The sequence below is a fragment of the Nematolebias whitei genome, chromosome 12 (genome assembly GCF_014905685.2).
Source record: "Nematolebias whitei isolate Nwh7 chromosome 12, NemWhi1, whole genome shotgun sequence".
NCBI lineage: Eukaryota > Metazoa > Chordata > Actinopteri > Cyprinodontiformes > Rivulidae > Nematolebias > Nematolebias whitei.
Window position 1 is genome coordinate 31633419 of NC_056509.1, and position 16523 is coordinate 31649941.

General features: G+C 39.3%; 1 protein-coding gene across 1 annotated transcript in view; it reads right to left on the minus strand.

Moving 5' to 3' along the window:
- The window catches only part of xkr6b (XK, Kell blood group complex subunit-related family, member 6b), a 77912-nt gene that overhangs the window by 22453 nt on the left and 38936 nt on the right, over window positions 1–16523 (minus strand). The gene's annotated exons all lie outside the window — the stretch shown is intronic.

Below are 16523 nucleotides of genomic sequence, written 5' to 3' on the forward strand. Positions count from 1 at the left end.
TCCCCCCCACAAAAAAAAGAAAGAAGCATATGCTATGGATGAAGGAGGATGGGGGTACGGTTTAGTGCTGAACAAGGTTTCCATGGTGTTCCAAAGCAGCTGTGCGATGGGGATCGTGTGCAACAACACAGTGAACGATGGGGAAAAAATTACTGAAAGTGAACGTCGGAAAAAGCATCTGTGTATGATTGTGCAAGTGTGCGAGTGTCCCCACCTTTAGGGGCAAACATTTATGAAGCCTTTTTTATCACTGCAGCTAAAGGTTTTATAAAATGCGTTGAGTCTCTCTCCTGAGAGCCTGCCTCGGCGTTGCGCAGCGTCTTGATGATGACGATGATAGATGTTCGCTCCAGACATGCAAATAAAGGAGGTGCTCTTTAGAAGTGCGCTCTCACTCAAAACCCACGCACTGTCTCACACAAGCACACCGCTGAATGTGTGTTTAACTGTGATCAAGACAGTCAACGATTCATTAATCTACTTCTTTTTGGGAACAGACCCCTGGGAGAAAGCAAAAAACGCCCCCCCCCCCACATGTGGCAGTCTGCCCTATTTTCACAGGAGTCCTGACTTAAGGGGCAACATTAGTCACACAGCGTGCAAATTTGAAACATAGGAATCCTTTTCGTAAGAGGGAGGTGTGAGTGCAGGAGAGAGGATAGCGAGCTCATTACTGATAGAAGCATGTCACCTCGTCCATCACATGTGACAGCGCTCTGAGGGCTCCACGCAGACACTACAGGACTAATTCCAAGATTATTACATTTCCTCCCAAACAAACAGTGTCACCATGCACTTTGTCTCACTCAGGCACAGCTAACAGTGCACTTGTAAATCAGGCTTTAATGCAAAGCATGTCACCACTGCAACTCGCCCATAAAAACACGGTGAAAACACTTACACATATCGCTTTCAAGCAATAGAAAACACCCACCCCACTTAGGTCAGGCTTCACACCATCACACACTGTTGTTGCTCCAGCGCAACGAGCTGCATGCTAACCTGAGGGGATCCAGTGACACAAAGCATATGTGTGAATCCCAACTGCTAAACAGGCCCCGCTGAGAACAACTTGCTATGACAGATCAAAAATATCAGCCGAGGAGGAGAGAGGCAGGCGGTGAAGCTGACAGAACGGTACGAAGGACATAACAGCTCATCCTGAAATGAAATTTATGCTGGGGTAAGTTTAGTTTTTAATAATGCTGGCTAAAAAGTTTACGAGCGATCACACCAGTGGGTTTGGCCATGTCTTGTTTCAGTGAGGCTTCCCTGTGCCTAAAAACTGAGGCATATTGAGTGAAAAGAAATTCTCAATAATTCCGCTTTGTCCAGTGTGACTTGTTAATTGAGCAATTAGTCCATCCATCGACTTTCCATACAGCAGTCAGAGAGAGAGAGAGGTACACTCTGGACATGTGGGCAGTCCATCACAGGGACACATAAAGACAAAACATGTCAGTTCCACCCAGAAGAGCCACAGCTGAGTTTTGAACCTTTGCCCTTCGTGCTGAGACAACAGCTCCCCTCCACTGTTCACCGCCCCAAGAGCAATTTAATTTATTGCTAAAAGCTTAGCCATTGATTTCTGATGGATGGTGCTCCACATGTTCTGAAAACTTTGTTTTTTGCAATGAAAAACAAATATTAGACATACTTTTACAAGAAACAGGGAAAGCTGTACATAATAGAGCCTGGGGCATTCATAATACCAGCTACACACCTGATACTTACTGGATACCTATAGATATGTAGTACATACCTGGTACTTTTCGAGGACCAAGCATTTTATGAAGTAACTTGTTATTAGGTATCCAGTAATGTTCTGTCAGGTCATATGGACAATTCCTTTTTTTTGTTGAGACGTTTCGCCCTCCATCCGAAGGGCTTCATCAGTCTGAGAAGTCACATACAAACTGTTTTCCCCACTAAGCAGTACACTCCTACAGTGGACCAACCAGTTTGCTGGTGATAAGATGGTTTCTGGGGGCTGTCCTCTCCCCCGTCGACTCCTTCCTGGCAACCACAGCCAAAGTGGTTCAAGACATCAAAGTTCATGCTCAGTAATCCAGGTAAAGAAATCCATCAATGTTCAGTCAGGTCATCTGGACAGTTCCTTTTTTTGTTGAGAGACATTTCGCCCGCCAAAAAAAATAAACTGTCCAGATGACCTGACTGAACATTGTTGGATTTCTTTACCTGGATTACTGAGCATGAACTTTGATGTTGTTATCAGGTACGTACCAGGTAAGTACCAGTTACATACCCAGTACTTACTGGTATTATGTAATGCAATTGAAATCAGTTATGTGTAATGTGATAAATATTAGCTAAATAGCACATTTTTTCCCACTGGTTTTAAATTACCTGCATTTATTTTGATGGAATTAGCATCAAATTTTATCCACCCCAAGAAAAGTGAACGCCATTTGGTGTACCAAAAATCTTTGTTGTATTCCAGTAGTTTTTCCAGTTCACAGAGACATAGACAGTTGCTCTTTTAGTAGGTGTACAGATTGGAAGAAAGACTTCCAGATAATGAAGAAAAAATTAAATGTCATCATAACAGCAGACAAGCCTGGGGTGTAAAAAAATATCTCTCTTGGCTATTTCTGCACTTTCACCATCATAAACCGTGTCCTTCAAACACCCAAACACTGACTAAATCAATGTAACGTGTAAATCCTCTTTGGCAGGAGCTCAGATTCATGCTGTCAGCTTTTTTAGCTCTAAAAATTCACTCAAAAATACACAAAACGAATCACATATAACATATAATAATATCATTTGGATCCTGCTTTTTGTTTCTTGGTAGGGGGATGGTTAGATAGAAGGAAGGAGGAAAAATGGATGCAGGGAAGGGCTCAGATCAATAAAGGTATCCCAACCCCTTCTTTCTTTCATGAATCTATGTAGGGAAAGGCTGGATGCTGACAGAGCAAAGTCTCCCTCACACTGTGGGATGGGTTTCCTCCCTCCCCCTCACGGTTGTCTCACTGAGTAGAGATACTGATAGGCTTTTTGCACAGACAACACAGTTTCTTCCTTGCAATAACAACATGTGATGCTGTTGTAGTTTGTCTGTGCCTCAGGGCTGAGAAATGTCAAAAAAATACATAACACCCCCAGGAAAATTAAGGTGACGTGTGACAGGCTGACTAACAAGACATGACAGAGCAATGTAACATAGCAGGATGTTTGGCAGAGACAAATTTTGAACGTTGAGTGGAAAAAAATATAAATAACAGACGCCTACCATCAAGACAATTATGTGTTCTGTGACGCTTGTTTTGACTCACTCCAGTATCACATATAGTTGGCATCTACTGGTACTTTGGTACACCAAAATGGAACCATAAAAAAATGACATTTGTTTTAGTGAACGCTGTGTAATGGACTTCAACATGACATTACTTTTGGATCTGATAGTTATTCAGACACATGGAGTGTTGCAGCAGATCACGTCCAAACATGGATGGTCTTCAGTTTAAAATAATTGTAGATCTATGTAAATAACTGCTTAATGCAATGGTGTAGCAATATATAAAAAAGTTTACAACCGAGCGTTTCCTCAAACTGCTACTAACTTTTCAGATTTCAGGTGTTTCTGTGTAATAGGCCCCGGTCCAATTAGCCTTCATCTTGAATCCTCAATGAGAATATCTCTCTGTTTCTGCCAACTGGGATCACTCTGACTTCTGTCTATGACACTGAATATTGATAACAAATCCACAGTTACCTGCTTCAAAAATTCAAATGATCTCTTTAAGATTTATTCCTTGCTACGTGAAACAAAAAGTTACCCTTGATTGCAACAGAGCGCTTTAGGATCAATAAGTTGTCAGAGAGAAATAGGATGGAAAAGAAGGTCTGTGGTTCTGATAAGATAGAGGTGTGTGTGCGTGTGTGCGTGTTTATGGCTGCATTTTTAAGTGTGTGTTTGTTTCCTGTGGTGGCCAGTAAAACAAACACTGTAGCAGTAAGTAATGCTCAACGTGCAATGGTTGCATTGAGGGAATAGATTTTTTTAATTATAAATTAACCCTTACATAAAAAACAACTTTTTTTTTGTTATATCTCCATCTTCTACTGCTTATACATAGTTGTATCACAGAGGCGACAGGTCCAGGAGAGAAACCCAGACATGCCTCTCCCTAGCGACACTTTCCAGCTCATCCTGGGGGACCTCGAGGTGTTCCCAGGCCAGAGAAGATACACAATCCTTCCAGCATCTTCTGGGACATTCAGGGGTCTCCTACCAGTGGGACGTGCCTGGAAAACCTAAAGGGTGGCCCAGGAGGCATCTTAATCAGATGCCTGAACCACCTCAACGGAGTTCTTAAGATGTGTAGAAGCAGCGGCTCTCTGAGCTCCTCCCAAATGACGGAGTTCCTCACCCTATTTCTAAGGCTGAACCTGGCCAGTCAGCCACCCTGCGAAGGAAGCACATTTCAGCCGCTTGTATCTGGGATCTTGTTCTTTTGGTCATGATCCAAACCTCGTGAGGGTTGGAATGTAGACGGACCATTAAATCAAGAGCTTTGCCTTTGGCTCAGCTCTTTTGAAGTAAGCTCTGAGTTCAACACACGTCAGTCCCTGCTTTGTTTCCGTATCACTAAATTCAACCTCATCGGGTCTAATCAAAACTGATAAAGTCTAATGAAGTCCTCTGGCACAGGTCTCTCCTCACCAACATGGAAGCTACTAGACTCAGATCCGACGTGTTTCAGGTACATTTTGCAGTAACCTTTTTGGGCCAAAGTAGAATGTGGTTTGGTGAAATCATCAGTAATAACTTGGAATCTGATATGCATATAAGGTTTTATCACCACCAAATATGAAAAGGAAGTTTCTAGAAATAAGACGTTATTGGTGAGCCTAAGTAATTACAGACTCCATGAAGTCTGGGCTTGGGCCTTGGGTTATGGTTTTCATTCATTCATTCAACCTTTATTTATACAGGTTAATCCCGTTGAGCCTCGAGGACTCATTTACAAGAGAGACCTGATTTCAACAAAGAATGATGACAACAATGGACAATCATAAATTAGGCTGACCCAGTGTGTTCTCCCTTATGAATGACGAGTGAACAACTGCGAGAGAAACTATCTGTAGTGACACACAAGGAGGGTCAGTGTAAATCTGTACAGGTTGTTTTTTTTAGGGGGGGTTTGATGCTGTTTGGCTGATCAATATTGTTATGCTCTAATAAACCCCCATCTTTGCCGTCAGACAGAGTTTCTGTGTCATCTATGGTATTTTGTACTTAATGATAATACTACATGTCTGTTTCTCGATAAACATACATGTGAGTGAAGTAGAATTTTTATCAAGCAGTGTAATAAGACATGACATGTTATCTGTGATCATACATCGATAGAAACAAAGATGCGATTAAGTCTGGGTTGGGGCCTTGGCCCAGTACATCCTCTCTGATTTAGTGAATGGGAGACAAGTGAGTGTTGTTATGACACAAGAGACGAATAGTATAAGTGTTCAAAAAAGTTCAAGACAAAACAGCTGGACTTTATTTGTAACAGAAGACATTGCGCTTCTCATCCGAGAAGCTTTCGAGGAGCTGTTCACCTCCACCTCATGAATAGGGGACACTCATTTGAGGACCAAAATGTTCACATTTTGGATCGAGAAGACAGATGGTTTGAGAGGGGAGTGAAGGAAGCCATCTATGTAAAAAGAAAGAATCCATCTCTAAACAGAGGAGGAGGCCTCAGATTTCAACTTTCAAAAACTTATAATGCAGCTTTAGGACTGATACCCAGCCAGTTTCACACCAATCATCTGTGAATTAGATTAAGAGACACCTTAACAAACCCCTACTGTGAGATGTGATAGGTCAATCTGCATATGTATGTATGTATTTTATCTCAGCTTTATAGCCTGAACCCCACACGTTCTGCTCTTTGAATTGAGAAAGCTCCTCGGACGAGAAGTGAAACGTCTTCTGTTACAAATAAAGTCCAGTTGTTTTTGTCTTGAACGTTTTTGAATTTACTGTGTCCTGGATGACTGAGAATCTTCACCAGAGTATAAAAGTGTTGTGAATATCTGCGAAGGGGGTTCTTCTTTTTGGATTCTGATGCTGTTCAGCTGATCTCCATTCTGCACCTCTTTGATAAACCAGAACTTTTGCTGTCATTAAGAGACTCAGTGTCATCTTTTTTTTTTTTTTTTTTTTAATGAAAGACCAAGTCTTTCCATGTTGTTTGCCTATAAGATAATCTGTGAAACAACCACATGAAAACTTGCAACTTGTATTATTTTAGTTGCATGGGACCAGCTCTGGTTATACCAGTGAACAATTCTTTGCAATGTTTTCCTATATTTGAAAGATACAGAGAGATTTTACTCCAAACATGCCACATAAAGAGACAACCATCAATTGAAGAAATGTCATAGCAAACAACCTCCGGCCAAAATACAAGAGCCTAACCATGTCACAATAGGCAGAGCAATGCAGCACATTTCTTTATGTACCCGACAGTACACCGTCCCTGTTTGAAAAAGATTGGATGAGTCATTGTCAAGAAGCATGAAGATCACCCACACACCCACTCATAGATATTTCTTATTGAGATATATCAACTTTACAATAAGATTCAAAGCGACACTTTACTTAACAATGGCTGAAATGACAATAATTATACAAAAAATGGGTTTGAGTCTGAGAAAGCCAATGAAAGAACTAACAGCTCATGGGAAATGGTAAGTGATGGTAACTGGAGTCCAACATGTTGTAGTCTGGGAAGTCTCCTGATGAATAGGAAGGAGAAAGGCCAGCAGAGGAGCGACGGGAAAGAAGACAGGAGAAAACACTGCAGCGTAATGGATGGGCGCCATGCCAAAGAATGCATTTCATTCATAAAACCCTGAAGCATACCCAGCCTTAGGCTAAATATCTACTCCTACAACCTGCGGGATAGAGAAAAGGAAACTTTCCTGCCTCCTACTCTGCTTTTATCTTTATTCCTTCTTTTTAGTTTTGTCATGAACTTTCATGCATCTCACGTTGAGTAAAATCATACATTACCTTATCGTGCAGTCTTTTGGAATTTTTCACTTAAATTATTCAGCTAATATAAGCATAGCAAGACGATGACCATTAGCCACTGGTATAACTACATTTGTACTGAACCGTCACAAGACGTTTTGGACACTGACGCTTCTGAGAATTTTAAAGACTGATAATAAATAATATTTCTCTTGTTGTTGTTCCAAACCCAAAAGAACCATGATCCACATACCGAGGTACAGATCAAACTGTGGTTTAGGTGTACCATAACACCGCTGTTAGCCACCCAATTCAAGGCAAATTGTAAGTATTGCTAACAGGAAACAAATACACAACTTTGTGTGCTAAGACTGCATGTTCTTAAAGTCACTGTGGACTGTTCAAAATGGAAATATATGATTTTATTTATTAAAAAAAATAAAAAATCTATCCCATCTAACCTAGACTTCTCCAATAACAATGACCCTCGGGTAATTTTAGCCGGAGAGGCTGCGTCAGTTTGTGTCATCATCAATTTGGGGGGAAAAAACAGCCAATAGAAAAAAGATGAGCCAGTAAATAGTGACCAGAAACCATAAATTAATTGATTACAAACACCAAGCACAAAAAAAACCAGTCTGAATACAACAATGCGATTTGTAAGCCAATAAATGTGAGCTTCTGACTCCAACTGATGATTGTTTTATTGTTTGTAATTACCGTAAATTTAAAGGATTTAAACATGTTATATTTTGGCTGTAAATTTATGTGTACAAAAACCCACAAGAGTTCATATCAATGACGTTTAGTTATAGAAAAAACAAAAGACTTTTACACCGTTTAACGTTTTCTAATTAAGGTCAATATCGATGAATGGCTGGTAGCTTGGGCATTTTCAACATCATAACAACAAACTAAACAATTTAATAAGAACATTGATGTCTCAGTAGGCGAGCTGCTGGGAAACTGTCTCCATCATTTTTCTATTGTCATAATGTTCTCAGGCTCAAACTTTAGGGATTCCCGGCCTGAACACAAAAACGTCAACATCCAGAAACGGTCAAGATGGTGAAGTTTCTGTCTGATCATTTTGTGCTCTTGGTTTCCTGTGGTACTTTGTTTTTCAGCTTTTATTTATACTACGTTTATTTAGGTTTTGTTTATTTTTAAATTCCCAGTTATTGTTACCCAAGTTGGGCGGTACGATGGCGCAGTTGGTAGAGCTGCCACCTCTCAGCGAGCAAGCCGATGGATTGAATCCCAGCTGGGGGGCCTTTCTGGGTTAAGTTTGCATGTTCTCTCCGTGCATGCGTGGGTTTTCTCCGGGTACTCCGGTTTCTTCCCACAGACCAAAAACATGCATGTTAGGCCAATTAGTAACTCTAAATTGTCTCTAGGTGTGAAAGTGAATGGAGACCTGTCCAGAGTGTCCCCTGCCTCTTGCACAGTGACTGCTGGTTATGGGAACCAGTGACCCCTGTGATCCAGAACAGGAAGAAGCAGGTAAAGATAATGGATGGATGGATGGATGGATGTTACCCAAGTTTCCCAGGTTTTGCTGCCACACACACCTGTTGTTCATCTGATCATTAACCCACCTGTTTCACCGATCAATGCTCACAGTAAGCTAGCTGTTGCCTTCACCATTGGTTTCTCTCCAAACCATTGCAGAAACATTAAAATGACCATCAGAACTGTGTGATCAGAATTTCCCTCCTGATAGAAACCCTATAATACTTGTCACTCTGCCATCAGGAGTGAACCACGTCTGTTGTGCCTCCTTGGCTCTCCATTTGTCAGAACATTACGTCAGGAATTGATCATTTTTGATCCCACCTAAAGTAGAACAGGCACCTGTCTAATACCAGTAGAGTGATACTTTCATCTCTGTGATTCCTACAACATGTCAAACACCATGTTTCTGCTCCTTGTGGATCCTTTCACCCAAATCATTGGTCAGTCCTCTCACATTCACACACACCTCCACAACTCTTTTATCAAACCACCGGACCTTTTACTTCTTTTTTCATATTAATGCATTGGGTGGATTAAAGCTTAGTCAAGCGAATGAACGTTAATAATACAGTTTTTCTCATATAGTAAAAACATACAGATACACAGTTGTACATGCATCAAATACTTCCTAAATAACATGGGCAGAGACGCGGCACAAGTAAGTTTTATATATATATATTTTTTTTAAACTGAGGAGTATTTGTCAAAGTAAAAACAAAAATGTTTTCTTCAACTGTGTCTTGGTAGATTTACACATGCTCCATACTTCCCATTTCTTGATGATGGATTTAGCAGAACTCTTGGGACGTTTAGGGCCTTGGAAATTCTTTTGTATCAATCCGCTGACTTGTACTTTTTAAAAATCTTTCCTCTAAGTTGATTAGGAAGTTCAGTTCAAAGGGAGTGAATATGAATAAAAGCACTTTTTTTTACTTTTCATAGTTTTATTTAATTGACATAACTATTCAAATTAATTTCATTTAGTCATTAAATAATTATTTTTTAATTGTTTTTTATCATTAAGGTACAGCTGTTAATTTCTAAAAAAAAAAAAAAAAAAAAAGCCAAAATAATGTGCTGGATGGGCGGAACGGGTCGGTGTTGGGTTTTTGATTGCGTCAGCGGACGCGCACGGCTGACGATCCAATTTGGCTCACCAGCCGCATGCGACCGGTTAACCGTTATATATACAACTATAATAACTATAACAATCCACTGACTCTTGTGAATAAACAAGAAATCTTATATCTTCCTTTCTTTGAAATAAATTTTTAAATCATGGCAAACTGATTTAAAGCAGTTAAAGCTTAATTTAAAAAAAATGTCTGGATGTTTTTCGGGTTCGGGCCTGTAATCACAGTTAATTGGTCGGTTTCGGGTCTGACTTGAACAAAATGATACAGGTTTGGGGCAGGCTGGGTTGGATTTTTTTTAGGCCCGAATGCAACTCTACATTAAGGTAAATTTATATTGACCATGACTTATTTATAACAGCAATAAACAGATAAAGCATACAGGGAGGTGAATACTCTATAAACACTGTGTAGCCTTTTGGACATGTGCTCCTCAAAATGCATACACGTTTTTTTGTTAGAAATGAAAATGGCAAGCATTTATTGAAGTATTGTCACAGAGGTCAAGTTAAAATGTCTGAAAAGAGAAAAATGTTAGGAAAAATCAAACTGCTCACAAGTCCCTCTCATCACTTTAGGGTGGCTTGGTGGTAAAACCAACAGTAGCATTTGCTGACAACAGTCTTTATGGTTATTTGGAAGTATGCATGGTGGTGGTAGCAGCTAACTTTAACATGTCTGGTGCTACTTCCTGCAGAGATTTTTTTTTTACATTTCTGCTGAATAAATTATGTAATGTTATAAAATGTCTGAGGCTGGAGTTGTTATAAGATGATAGCAATCCACTTTGGTCCCGGAGTAACCACCAACCTGGTCAAAATTCAACTTGTTTTGTTCAAACAGAGATTGTTCAAAAAGCTATCTACAACAGGTAAGATATTTATTGTTCATAACATTTATTCAGAACTCCACTTCAAAAAAATCTGAACCATCCATTCAAGAGAAGAATAAGAATCCTCACAATGTGCCGAAGTGCAAATTCTGAAAAATGCAAAAAGACTGCACTGTCAAGATAAATATTTAAGTGGATTAAACGGATTTCTTTCATTTACAGGCTAAAAAAAAAAAGGGAAAGATTTTCCAATGTTACCAAGGAGTCAAAAATGCAGAGGGACATAATTCAGTAGAAAGACATTATGGATTCTGATTTTCACCCTTAATGATTGGTTGAAGCGTGACTTGAGGAGGTGGTAGGGATCTGAGGGGAGGGGGACTCGAGAAGGAGGAAGAGAAAGTAGGACAGAGATGTGTGGGCTTGGCTCTGGAAGGACGATGGCTCTAATCAGGTCTGAGCAGCTGTTATTACTCCAGCGCTCGCTCAGTGAGTGAAGGCAAAACCATTCTCACGCTGCAACATCAAGGGAGAAAGCCTAAATCAAACAGTGTGAAGCAGCACCCAGCCTAAATCAGAGGCAAACAGGATTTTCTCCCGTCCTGGTACATCAGCATCATGATAGCTTTAAATTATTTAGTGTTATTGATATAAAGGTAAAAATGATCCAGGAGGAGCTGTAAGCCGTGTATGAGCTGCACTTACCTGAACGTTGCCAGAAAGCAAAGATGTGTCAGTAAGCGAACTCCTCACAGGCCTGGTTACTGGAGGGTAAACATGAAGCTGCCTGCACCTCTGTGTGTCTGTCAGCAAATTATCTCATGAATTGCTGGACGGGTTCTTCTTCTTTTCAGGAAGTAATCAATGGATGTACATAAACAACTAAGTAACTTTTGGACTCAAAAATTCAAGATTGCATCCACGGAATGGCACAAAAATGGCAATAACTCAGTTACGTATTTGGTGTGGTAGTAGCTGAGAGTCATCCACAACGCATACTCTGTGTACTAACAGGTCATCTGACAACTTTGTTTGAAACTTTAGCAAAAACACTGGATTCAACCCAATGTCAGATGGTTACCGCAGCTAATTTAGTTTAGAAAACCCACCCAAAAATAGCTAGTTTATGGATACTGAGCTAAAATTTGGTGTGGTAGTAGCTGATAGTCATCCACAACGCATACTCTGAGCACCAGCAGATCCTGTGAGATTTTATTTACAACGTTGGCAAGCGAGGCAGTTGGCAATATGCATTGCTTCAAGGAATACTGGATTTTTTTTATGTACATGTGTATTTTTAGGTGTGGGTGTGTACTTATATAAAGTCAAGGTTCTTTATTGATATTCACATCACATGTGGTACATGAGGTGGAATGAAACTGTGTACACAGGGTCCCGGTTACATCCAACAATAGCAAAAATATAAAGTGTAAAAAGAAACAGTAAATAAGGATCTGAGATATAAATGAAGATATGCGCTAGTCACTAATAGTGCAAAATTACCGTACTTTCTGCCGTATTAGTTGCATCAGTCCAAATATGTCTAATAAAGTGGAATAAAACATAAATAAGTCGCTTTGCTGTGTAAATCGCATCATTATGCGTCACCTCTGACGCGTCACATTTGTTGTGTCACCATTGATCCCCAAGAAACTTGGGCCTGTGTTGTGCCAAAAATCGATTGGCTGCCGAATGGCGGCCACGGGAATGTGCGCGGAAGACCTGTAACAAGAATTTAACAAGATTAACACTTAAAAACAATTATTTGTTTGCTCGAAATTATAGCAAAGGTGTGTCTCAGTTTAACTTTCCTTAATAAATGCACTTTAATGGTCAAATCAGCTGCATTCCAAAAATCGATTCATGGCAGCGGGAGCGCGCAGAAGGAGGACTTGCTGTGCATTCGAAAATTAACAATATAACCACCTAAAAACATTTATTTGTTTGCTCGACATTATAGCAAAGGCGTGGCTCAGTTGAACTTTTCCTTAATAAATGCACTTTACTGGTCAAATCAGCTGCATTTCACCTGGGCGTCATGGCAAAATGCAGCTGATTTGACGTTTGCTCCAGGAGTTCCGGAGCCAGACGAAGGTGACTTTTTATGGCAAGCCAAGTGTCTCATTAAAAGCCACTTTTACCTATTAGTGAGACATCCAGATGCATGCTCAATAATCCAGGTAGAAAAATCGAAAAAAGTTAAGTCTGGTCCTCTGGACATTCAAAAAACAAAACAAAGCAAAACAACAACAAAAAACGTAGAAACGTTTTGTCTTGCATCCGAAAGACTTCCTCAGTCTGAGGTGCTGTATTCAGCTCAGTCTTATAAATAGCACCTTCTCAGAGTGGATCAACCAGTTTTGCTGCTGACAAGGTGCTATTTATAAGACTGAGCTGAATACAGCACCTCAGACTGAGGAAATCTTTCGGATGAAAGATGAAACGTTTCTACATTTTTGTTGTTGTTGTTTTGCATTGTTTTGTTTTTTGAATGTCCAGAGAACCAGACTTAACTTTATTAGATATTAATGAGACACTTGGCTTGTCATATTAGTCGAGGGCCCTCTAGTGGCTGAAAATGGTAGTGTTCAATATTTTCCATGTCAGAATGAATGGAATCGTCAGATCTCAGCAAAAAATTGTGTTATAAATATGGGACAAAACATAAATAAGTTGCTTCAGCGTATAAGTCGCAGGGCATGCAAATTTATGCAAAAAGTGCAACTTATACAGCGAAAAGTACAGTAATCACAAATAGTATCACTAATAATACATAATTATATTTGATGGAAGAAAATGGATCAAATTGTTGTTTCAGGCCTAAATTAATTTTTACTTTTGTGTTTTTTTAATATCTACAATCAAAAAGGTATAAATAGTAATAATGTTAAAGCATCATAATACAACTATTACACAAATTGAATTGTTCTATATTGTTTAAGACTTGGCTCCTTGAACTAATTGTTTACAACAAACGTAAAAAAAGAAAAAAAGCTCAATTCACCAATTTCTGTTTAAAAAGACAGAGAAGGATAATGTATCTGCTGCTGATTTTTTTGTTTTTTGAATTCAGTCAAAACCTTTTGACTTGTCAGAGTTTAGAAGAATCAGCTTTTTTTGCCGCTGCATGTAATGTGTGGAAATTAACTACAGGAAAGAAAAATGTAATAAAATCAAACAATATCAGTTTGGCAAGTATGACCATTTGCTGTAATTGTTTCTCGTTGTGACAAACACTTTAGTATCTGTGATTTTTTTTTACTTCATTAGGAACCAAAATGTGTCAATGTGTGGTTCCAATGGGCTCTGGCAGCATCACACCTACCGTGAAGATTTTAATGTTGGTGAATTTTTTTAATTTAATGTTTGATTTCGTCTTGATGTGCTCTGACAGCTCTGAGTTCTTTATCCTTCAGGTGGTATTTTGTTTGCATGCTACACGTTCATTTTCTGCCGCCCTTACACTTGCTGCTGTTGTTGCTCAGTAAAGATCCCTAATCTGCAAGTCCTGCTGCACATTTTAACAAAACAAAAAAGTGCTACGGGAAACATGTTCTGACACATGTTTAGAAAATTTGGCTTCCAGCTGTTCATGAAGAGCCAGCTGCTGCGACTTCTACAAGTAAAACACCAAGAAGCACGTCACATGTTTGTTAGGTGTTTGCAAGTGATATTTTAAAGTTGTCAATTTTTTGCCCTTCTCTTTATTTTTTTCTGCGTGTGACCTGTGGTCTTTTCTGGATTAGATTTTTTTTCCCTCAAAATATTATTTTGAAGTATTTGGGATCCCAGAGGAGGAGCTGGGGAGAGGAGGCCTGTGTTTTCCTCCTTGACCTGTTGCCTCTGCAACCTGACCATGGATGGATGATAAATGGATGGATGTGGTTTATGCTGCAGCAACTCCAGCCAAAATGACTCAGAACCATATTGATGAACACCAGCGTAGGCCACCTTTAGAAAACATTTGAAAACATCAAGAAGCCGCGAGCGCTGATTTCAGTTGTCTGGTCCAGTTTGGATTTCTCTCTAACAACTATAATTAACAGCAAATATTTGATCATTTCTGGTTGAATTGATTCTTGTTTGTTTCTAATAACCCACTGAGAGCATTTTGAATGCAAGCACTTCTAAACTGTAGACAACTTGCTTTAAAATGGTCTATATTTGCTCTAAAAGGGAAAGTTTAGTAAATGTTGCACTTTCAACTGGATATTTTTAATAATCTTTTAGACGTTTATATGCTTCAAAGGATTTTTCTAAAAGAAAGCTGATCAAATCTAGTTCAATTTCAGGCTACTGAACTTTCTATTTTAAGCCAAAGGTAGCCTGGTTTTAGCTTCAATATATAATAGATGCATTTAGTCCTATATGTGTTTAAACTGCAGTCTAATTGTAAGCTTATTGACATTAATCTGCAATTTAGATAAAGGTCAATGTTCTTTATAGTCATTCGCACCACCTGAGGTACATGTGGTGGAACGAACTTGTGTACACAGGGTCCCAGTTACATCCAATAAAATATAAACTGTATAAGAAAAACAGTAATAAGATCTAAGATATGAACTAAGAAATACGCTGATGTCTGAAGATGTCTGTAAAACTTTCACTTTCATACAAATATTAGTCCTTTATTTCTTCATTTTATTTTATTTTTTTAAACACTTTATAGACAATTTATTCAGGCAGCATTGTGGCTCAGTTGGTAGAGTTGTTGCCTCTCATTGAGAAGGTCACCGCATCAAATCCTGGGCGGAGACCTTTCTGGGTGGAGTTTATATGTTCTCTCCGTGTATGCGTGGGTTTTCTCCAGGTACTCCGGTTTCCTCCCACAGACCAAAAACATGCATGTTAGGCTCTAAATTGTCTCTAGGTGTGAGTGAGAGAGTGAATGGTTGTTTGTCTCGCTTGTCTCTATGTGTCCCTGTAATGGACTGGAGACCTGTCCAGGGTGTACCCCGCTTCTTGCACAATGACGGCTGGATATGGGCGCCAATGACCCCCGCAACCTGAAAATGAAGAAGCGAGTAAAAATAATGGCTGGATAAATTGCTCATATTTCCCTTGACTTAGTAAAAAGTACAAAAAATAAAATTAAAAACGGCAACGTTTGTGTGATGTGTTCAATAACTGCTTTAGAAATTTGGAATATTTGAGTTTAGGATTGGCCAGTAATAGGTCAAGCTGAAAATTTTCCAATTCTGGTCAACAGCTAACCAACCAGTGCATCCATTTTAGGTAGGTCTTTAATTTAGCATGAAAAAAATCAATCTTCACCACATTAAGTTTAGTGTGGGGACAGGTTGTGTGTACTAGTCAGATTGCAAGGCAAGTACACGGTTGCATCACACGTTACACAGCAACTTCAATAACAACATATTTCTTTGTAATGTCATTGTGCTGCAGCTACCTTCAAAAATGCTTTTCTAAATTCAAGCATTTTTCACATAAGCCTCTATACATAACCCAATTTTCAATCAAGTCTCCAAAGCTCCAGTCCTGCAGCAAACCCTGCAGAATCAACACCCAGAGACCCTCCACTGAAATATTAAACGGCAAATGGAAAGTGACAGTCTCTGGAAAACTCAGTGCTTTGTAGGGGGGTAAAAACAACCTGTCAATATGAGCTCGTGTGAACAAAATGGGGCAAGAGACACATAGTGGCGGAGATGGAGAAACAGAAAGAGGGAGGAGAGGACACTTTGATGTCTTTGTCTCCTTCACTGAATGGACGTTGCTTGCTTCTGGTCTAAAGTGGGCAACCAAACCAAAATAGTGTGTTTGTACATGGAGCCAAAAAAGTGTTAATGCTAACGTATTTGCATTGATTGAAGGATTTGATTTATTCCAGAAAGGAATTAAAAAAAAATAAAAACATTTAAAATGTTATATGGTACAAATGCAGTCTGCACTTTAAACGTATATCAACTTTGCTGGTGAAGATTCTCAGTCATCCAGGACATGATAAATTCAAAAAACGTTCAATACAAAAACAACTGGACTTTATTAGTAACAGAAGACGTTTCGCTCCTCATCC